Here is an 8,279-nt window from a genome sequence, read left to right on the forward strand (position 1 = left end):
AATTAGGCATAATTTAGGAAGAGAACACAAAAGTATGCTATTTGGATGAATAAATGTGGGTTTATATAATGAAATCCACTCAAATCAAACCAAAATATATCATCAAATATGGATTCATCAATGATCCTACTCAAAATACCACAGACAATGTCGAATCTTTCGGATCAGAGAATGTTGCGCCTTTAGGTTCTAGCCTCTACCACAGAGACCCTAATCTCCCAATACCTCGGCTAAACTGATGTCTCGAGAAGTCCTCAACGAAGTCGTAGATTAGCCGTTTAAGAGATGTATAATCAAGCTAGTGGTTTAATGCTTTCCAGTTACGTATTCACATGAACCCAAGATGAACACGGGTGGTTGTCAGGCACGTGGTCTTAGAATGAAGAACAAAGATGAATGTCACGGGTCATCCCATTCATCAAGTTGAAGAATGAAGATACATCTTAAAATTGAATGAAACACGGATTGAAAAGAAACAGTAATACTTTTTTTATGCATAAAGCTCAACAGGGCTCCTCCCCTCAAACTAGGAGGCTTAGAAACTTATACTGATAGAGAACACAGTGTAAAAAATGAAAATATGGTAGATCTCCCCTAGACGATCGTGTAAAAGTTCTTTAAATACTAAGCTAATGACTAAGGATTACAAAAGAAAGGGTAAAATAGTCTTTTAGTGCAAAAATCTACTTCTGGGGCCCACTTTGTGAGTGTCTGGGCTGAGCTTTGATGAGATCCACATGCTAGAAGGTCTCTAGGACGTTGAACACTGGCTAGGGGATCCTTCTTGGGCGTTTGGACGCTGGTCTCCTCCCTGTGGGCGCTGGAGACCAGAATAGAGCAGGAGGTTGGCATTGGACGCTGGTTTTGGGCCTTCAATTATGTAGCAAAGTATGGAGTATTATATATTTCTGGAAATCCCTAGATGTTAGCTTTCCATAGTCGTTAAGAATTCTCCATTTGAAATTTTGTAGCTCCAGAAAAGCTCTTTTGAGTGCAAGGAGGTCAGATCCGGACAACATCTGCAGTGCTTTCTCTGCCTCTGAATCAAACTTTTGCTACAGCTCCTCAATTTCAGCCAGAAAATACCTGAAATTGCCTAAAAACACACAAACTCAAAATAGAATCCAAAAATGTGAATTTTACACTAAAACCTCTGAAAACTTAACAAAACCTAAACAAAACATACTAAAAACTATATGAAAATGATGCTAAAAAGCGTATAAAATATCCACTCATCACAACACCAAACTTAAACTGTTGCTTGTCCTCAAGCAACTAAAAACAAAGTAGGATAAAAGGAAGAGTAAGATACAATAAATTACGAGTTTTCAATGAAGCTCAGTTTCAATTAGATGAGTAGGACTTAGTAATATTTTGCTTCTAAATTATTTTGGCATCTCACTATCCATTGAAACTCAGAAGTGTTGGCATCTTTAGGAATATAGAATCCAGATGATATTATTGACTCTCCTAGTTTAGTTCTTTTTTATTCTTGAATACAGCTTTTTAGTGTCTTGGTTGTGACCCTAAGTACTTTGTTTTCTAGTATTACCACCGGATACATAAATGCCACAAACACTTAACTGGGTGAACCCTTTCGGATTGTGATTCAGCTTTGCTGGAATCCTCAGATAGAGGTGTCCAGAGTTCCTAAGCACACACTTTTTGGATCACGACTTTAACTGCTCAATCTCAAACTTTTTACTTGACACCTTCACACCATAAGCATATAGTTAGGGACAGCTTGTTTGAGCCGCTTAGGCCAAGATTTAGTGAAGAAAAAACATGCAAAGTGGAGAATTCATGAAGAAATGAGCATTTGGAGGATTCAAGGCCACACGCACGCGTCATCCAAGCGTACATGTGAGGAGGAAATCTGTCAGTGACGCGCACGTATTGCCCACGCGCATGCGTGACGTTGGTCATGTGACCGCATTAAAGGCCAAATGTTGGGGGCAATTTCTGAGCCCTTCCAAGCCCAGATCCAACTCCTTTCTGAACTATTTGAGGCCAAAATCAAAAAGGAACAAGGGAGAGCAATTAGGGCTAGTTTAGAAACACGCTTTAGGTTATATTCTAGAGAGAGAAGCTCTCTCTTCTCTCTAGAATTAGGGTAGATTAGGTTAGATCTCTCCTAGATTTAGGTTTAATTCTTGTTTTCATTTAGTTTTTCCTTGCCATTTATTGTTCTTGCACCTTTGTTCTTTAATTCTACTAGTTATTTCCTTTATTTTGTTCCTCTATGCTTATGACACTTTGTTACTTTTAATTTTAATTAATGCAATTCATGTTTTATGTTTCTTATTATTTAATTTAGTTATTATTATTGTTTTCTTGCAATTGGTAGTTGTAGAATTTATATTTCTTGCCATTTTCCATACTTTTATTTTGTGCCTTCCAAGTGTTTGATAAAATGCTTGGTTGGATTTTAGAGTAGATTTTAGCACTCTTGGCTTGTGGTTGAAGACTTAGATGACCTTGAGTCATTGATGTCTGAGACTATTTGTGATTAAGATTGTTAGTTGATTTGATTTCCACTAACGCTAGCTTCTTACTAAGGTAATTAGTAAGATAGCTAGGACTTGTGGATTAAAATCAATTATACCCTTTTGACTTATCCTCGATATTAGGGTTAACTAGTTGGGATTAATTCTTCATAATTACCATGCTTGTGGTCAATGGCTATGATAGGAAGCCTTGAATCTCAATCCTTGCCAAGAGGTCTTTTTAGTATTTGAATTCCCTTTTTTTATTGCTTTAATTGCTTTCATTCAATCTCTTACATGTTTATTTACTTTCTTATCATTCACATTTCTTGTTTGTTGCCATCAAAATCTCTATTTTCTCATAGCCAATGATTGAGCATTTCATTGCAACTCCTAGGGAAGACGACCCAGGACTTAAAACTCCCGGTTATTTTGTATTGATTGTGACATCCTTGAATTAAAGTTTGATGTTGGTCAATTGTTGGGTTTGGACTATACTAGCAATGGAGACATTCTATTTTGTGAAATTTCAAACCCGCTCTAGGCCACTCCATCACTGAGCTGGTGTCTAACTTAGATGAGTGGGCATTAAACGCCCACTAGGGGGTGTCCACGCTGCCTTGATGTTCCCTTGGTGGCGTTGAACGCCAGTCTTGGGCGTTCAACGTTGGCTTCAGTCCTTTTGGGGCGTTGAACGCCAGAAAAGGGGTAGTTTGGGCGTTCAACACCCAGTTTGGGCAATCATTTCCAAAGAAAAGTATAAACTATTATATATTGCTGGAAGGCCCTGGAAGTTAGCTTTCCAATACCGTTAAAAACTCGTCAATTGGACCTCTATAGCTCCAGACATGCTTGTTTGAATGCATGGAGGAGGTCAGGATTTGACAGCATCTACACTCCTTTCTTTGCCTCTGAATCAGGCTTTGCCAAAACTTGCCGAATTCACCCAAAAATCACCTAAAATCATAGGAAAAATACAAAAGCTCAAAGTAATATCCAAAAAGTAAATTTTGCACTTAAACCTACTAAAACACAATAAAACTTAACAAAATATACTAAAAACACTAGGAAAATAGCATCAAAAAGCGTATAAAATATCCGCTCATCAGATAGATATTTGTAATGAAGGTTCTGGATGATTAATTTAGACCGTTGATTAGATTTAATCATATCCATTCATTAAAGAGGTGGATGGCTATAACTAGGAGGTAAGAGTTAGAGTTTCAGTGTGTGTATAAGTCATAGGTGAGTCATTTTTAACAAACACTTGAGTAATAAAGTGTTCTTTCCACCAAAGCTTCCTTTTCTCTTGTGTTCTCTTATGTTTTTAGTTTTTTTGCTAAATTTTGAGAATTAGACTGACTTGATCTTAACTCAAGAAATTGAATAAGCCTGAATGTCTTTACAATAGCATTAAAGTGTGTCCAAGGCCGTAATATATCCAACAAGCTTTTTATTTTCTATTCAGTATAATGGACTTTGCAAGTAGTAAATTTTATTCAATCTGTATCACTTACATGTTGGACTAATGGGTTTCGGTTATTTGCCTAATTTTTTATCAATTTAATTTAATATTATTTTATAATTTATTAATTTTTAAATTAATTTTTTAAGACAAAGAATTAAGAAATTCAATAAGTATTGGTGTTATTAGATCCAAAATTTTAACCTTTGAAGTGGTAAGCAATTATAATTTCTTGAATCATGTTTGAAAACTCGAATAATATTTTCATCCATTTAATTTAATATTGTTTTATATTTGTTACTTTCTTAATTAAATTTTTCTTTTACTAAAAAAAGATATTCAAACATTCAATAAGCATATATTGTAATTTTTTACATTTAACTATCATCTAACTATATTTAATATGAGTGGTAGTGGATGGGGTAAACTTACCAATTTTTTTTACTAAAAATTTGAATACTCAGAAACCAAAATCCAAATGCCTCAACAATGCCAAGGCCAAGAAATCTTTTTTCACCGACAAGAATATCAAGGCTGTGAAGGTTAAGGTAGAGAAGGAGAAAGCAAATGTGCTTGATGATGAAAATGACAAGCTCAATATTGACCCTGTTGCCTCTTATATCTATGTGTACCTTCGAAAGATGGAGGTAAATTCTAGGTCTAAAAAAAATTGCACCTTTTAATATTTTATGTAGGTATTTTTGGGGTGGGTCTTGTACTGATTCTGATGACTGATGAGCGTTGATTTTTTTTTTTTTTCAGTTGGAAAAGAATAGAAGACCGAGGATTGATTACCTTGAGAGGATTCAGAAAGATGTAACTGCAAACATGAAAGGGATTTTGGTGGATTGGTTAGTGGAAGTTGTAAATGGTGATTGAGTGGAAGTGGATGTCAGTGGTGGTGGTCGTGAGAAAAGTAGATAGAAATAGTATTTTTGTCATTTAAAAAATTAATATGTCTAAAAATATGATTTTAAAATTACATTAAATTTTAGAAACGATCTTGTATGCATAAAAAAGTTAGAGACAAAAAAAGAATTTAGCTTATACTTTAAAGAACCAAAATTATAACTCATTTCAACACGCTACAACAAGTATAAGAGAACTAACCATTAGCCACATAGTTTTACTAGTTTTTATGTTTAGTTCTTGTAAAATTCGTGTACCTAATTTTATATAATATAATATTTATTTTTCTTTTTTGTCATAGAATTTCTTCCATCTTTTGTTTTAGATTAAAAAACAATTTCTAACCATAAAAATTTTAGATCCTAACAAAATTGACCACTTAAAGATTTAAACTAATTTGATAACCATCAAGGTTTAACCCTATTTGACAATTCGACTAGCCGCTAGTTTTCAGGTGACACTATTTATTAGATGTCTTACGTGATAAGATACACTTCGGCATGGTTCTAAAGGTTAATTTTACCATTCTAACCCTAGTGTCGTCTTCTTCTTCATTTGGTGTGATCTTGATTGAAAATTTTATTTTGCAAAATCTGAGAAAACCCTCACTCTTCTCACTCCCGTAACCTCACTCTTTTCACTCTTCTCACTCCCGTAACATTCACTCTTCAATGCACCTTCACTCTCTCTTAACCTTCTCTCCCTCTCTTATCCTCATAAAAGGTGCAAAGGAGAACTTGTAAATTTCATTTCATGTTAAAAAAATAACATATAGTAGCCATAGAATTACACTGAAAAAATCTCAACAAAGTTATAAACGTGACAAAAAAAAAACATCATCATAATTATTAACAATATCTAAAATTAACCATTATTTACATCAATCAAAGTTTCCTGTTAATTGGAAAAACAATAAAAGAAAAAAAAGTTACTTAGCCCCCTCTCCCTCCGAATTAATCACCATTTCCCTGCAATATCTCCATTCCAAATATTATAAGAACAAAAAAAAGAAACACAGATTACTTAGCTGAAAGTAATAAAAGAGTCCCTGAAAAAGGATAAAAAATAAAAAAATTAAAATCCCAATCAATTGTTCGTATCCTTACCCTCTCCTCCAACATTATTATTCCTAATTGAAGGAATGAACTACCTTCCTTCTATGGTGAACTAAAAAGCTGTACGCATTCAAATTTGGGAGCGGGAGAATGTTACGGCACTTGGGTAGAGTAGGATGTAAGGTGTGGATAAGTTGGGTGTTCTTGCTCTTGATCAAATCTCTCATACACTTGTGTTGCTGCTGATGAATGGCACCAGCCGCGAGAAGAACGACACTAGCTATCCAAGCTGAGCTCAAAGAACAAAGAGCGGGCAGTGATCGCCGGTGCGATGAGGCCACTGGTAAAGCTTGTGGCAGAACAGAGGTCTGGCATGACAAAGAAGGATGATAGTGTTGAACAGAAAATATGGCCACTGGTTCATTTTAATTAAAGGCGATCGATATATTTTAATTGTATATAATTAAACTAATATTTATTTCATTTCACAAATTTTTGTTAATTAAATGAATTATTTTCGTATTAGAATATACCTTGTCATGTAACACACTTAACTAATGACGTCACTTCAAAATTAACTTTTGGATAAAATTGTCAAAGAGAGCCAAATTTTAATGGTTATAAGTTTAGTTTAAAATTTTAGTGGTCAATTTTTATCAACATCTAGATTTTTTTTTTTTTGTACACATATCTAGATTTTTTTATGGTCTGAAATTATCATTTATTTTTTTTATAACTTATTTACAGAAATTATTTTTTAAATGAAATTCTCTTTAGTGTATTTGCTAAATAATATAATGTATTTTGCCAAGTATGGATGTCAGACTCAACATCCTGGGAGCGTAGTGTCTGAGTTCGTTAGTGGCGTGTAGTGCCCCGTCAACACGATACTTGAAAAATATATTATCAATTATTTAAATTATTTAATTTATATAAGTTAATAAATTTTATTTTTTTATATATTTAATTTTTTTAATTTTATTATTGTTAGCATTATTATTTTTTATATTTTATGAATATTTTAAAATAAAATTTTTATTTGTAAAATATAATTATATTCTATTTTATATAAACATGAATATATAATTTTTTTTGTTATAATGGGATTAATTTTCTGTTATAAAAATACTATAATAGAATATATATTTTATAATTTTTGTTATGAATATACTAATAAATAAATAAATATTTTGATTTTTTAAAAATAAATATGTAAATATTTATAAAATATATTGTTATTAAATATTGAAAAAATAAATATTTTGATAAATAAATATTATTAAATATTTTATTTAATTTTGGAAAAAAAAATTATTTATATTTATTTATTTAAAAAAAGAAGTGTAAGTATAAATATTTATTTACAATATTTAAAGAAATAAATGTTAATATATAATTTTTTATTGTTTTTCTTAGAATAGAATTATTATTTTTCTGTATGTTTAATAAATAATTTGAATATTAATAAATAAATAAATAATTTTTTGAAAATAAATATGCTAATATCTGTTAAATATTTTAATAAATAAATATAATAATAAATATGTGAATATTTATAACAATATTTATATTGATGTCGATTTATTATTTGTCAGAATAATTATTTATTTAAATTAATAAATATATTTTTGTGGAACCAGTCTAACAGGAATTTGATGATTCGTAAACTGGATCCGCCATAGACGTGGAATCCGATGGTCGAAAACTACTTACGTTCAACGGAATATTACCACGTTTCTAGAATTGGAGTGATAAGAGGATTTTACCTCTTATTAGCTGCTCTGGTAGAAAGGTGGAGACCAGAAACTCACACATTTGTATTGTCGGTGGGTGATGTTACTGTGACATTGAAAGATGTGGCTCATATATTTGGCCTACTTATTGATGGAGAGCTTGTGAGCGGATGAACAGATAGTAATACCGACTTCCTACAGAGCCAAAGCATCGTGAAATTTGGTCGTGAACCAGAAGTCAGTAGTTCTTCGAAATCCTATATAAAGATGGGTTGGGTTCGAAGTCGTATCAGAGACGCAGAGCCGTTGGACATTGAGGAGTCCATTAGGAGTTACATCAGATGCCAGATTTTCTATTTGTTGGGTTCGACCCTATTCACGGATAAGTCGGCCGCATATGCCCACGCGAAGTATCTACCATTACTTTGCGATTTCGAGCAGATAAACCTATAGTTGGGGGTCAACATGTCTCGCACATCTTTATAAAGCACTATGCCGTGCATCACGATATGATACAAAGGAGATGGATGGCCCTCTTAATCTATTGTTTGTTTGGGCGTGGGAGCGAATACCGTGTATTGCGCCCGTATCGAGACAGCCCTTCCACCAGCTGAGATACCGGTTGCCATGA

The 8,279-nt window shown here is 32.9% G+C and overlaps 1 long non-coding RNA gene across 1 annotated transcript; it reads right to left on the reverse strand.

Annotated features, from left to right (window-relative positions):
- Window positions 1-5,680: 5,680 nt before the first annotated feature.
- On the reverse strand, window positions 5,681-6,326 carry LOC130942089 (uncharacterized). The gene is made up of 2 exons (XR_009070812.1): window positions 5,967-6,326; window positions 5,681-5,828 (listed from the first exon to the last, which is right to left on the reverse strand). It is a non-coding gene; the product is annotated as an uncharacterized LOC130942089 (long non-coding RNA).
- Window positions 6,327-8,279: the final 1,953 nt, after the last annotated feature.

The sequence above is a fragment of the Arachis stenosperma genome, chromosome 7 (assembly GCF_014773155.1).
Source record: "Arachis stenosperma cultivar V10309 chromosome 7, arast.V10309.gnm1.PFL2, whole genome shotgun sequence".
Taxonomy (NCBI): Eukaryota; Viridiplantae; Streptophyta; class Magnoliopsida; order Fabales; family Fabaceae; genus Arachis; species Arachis stenosperma.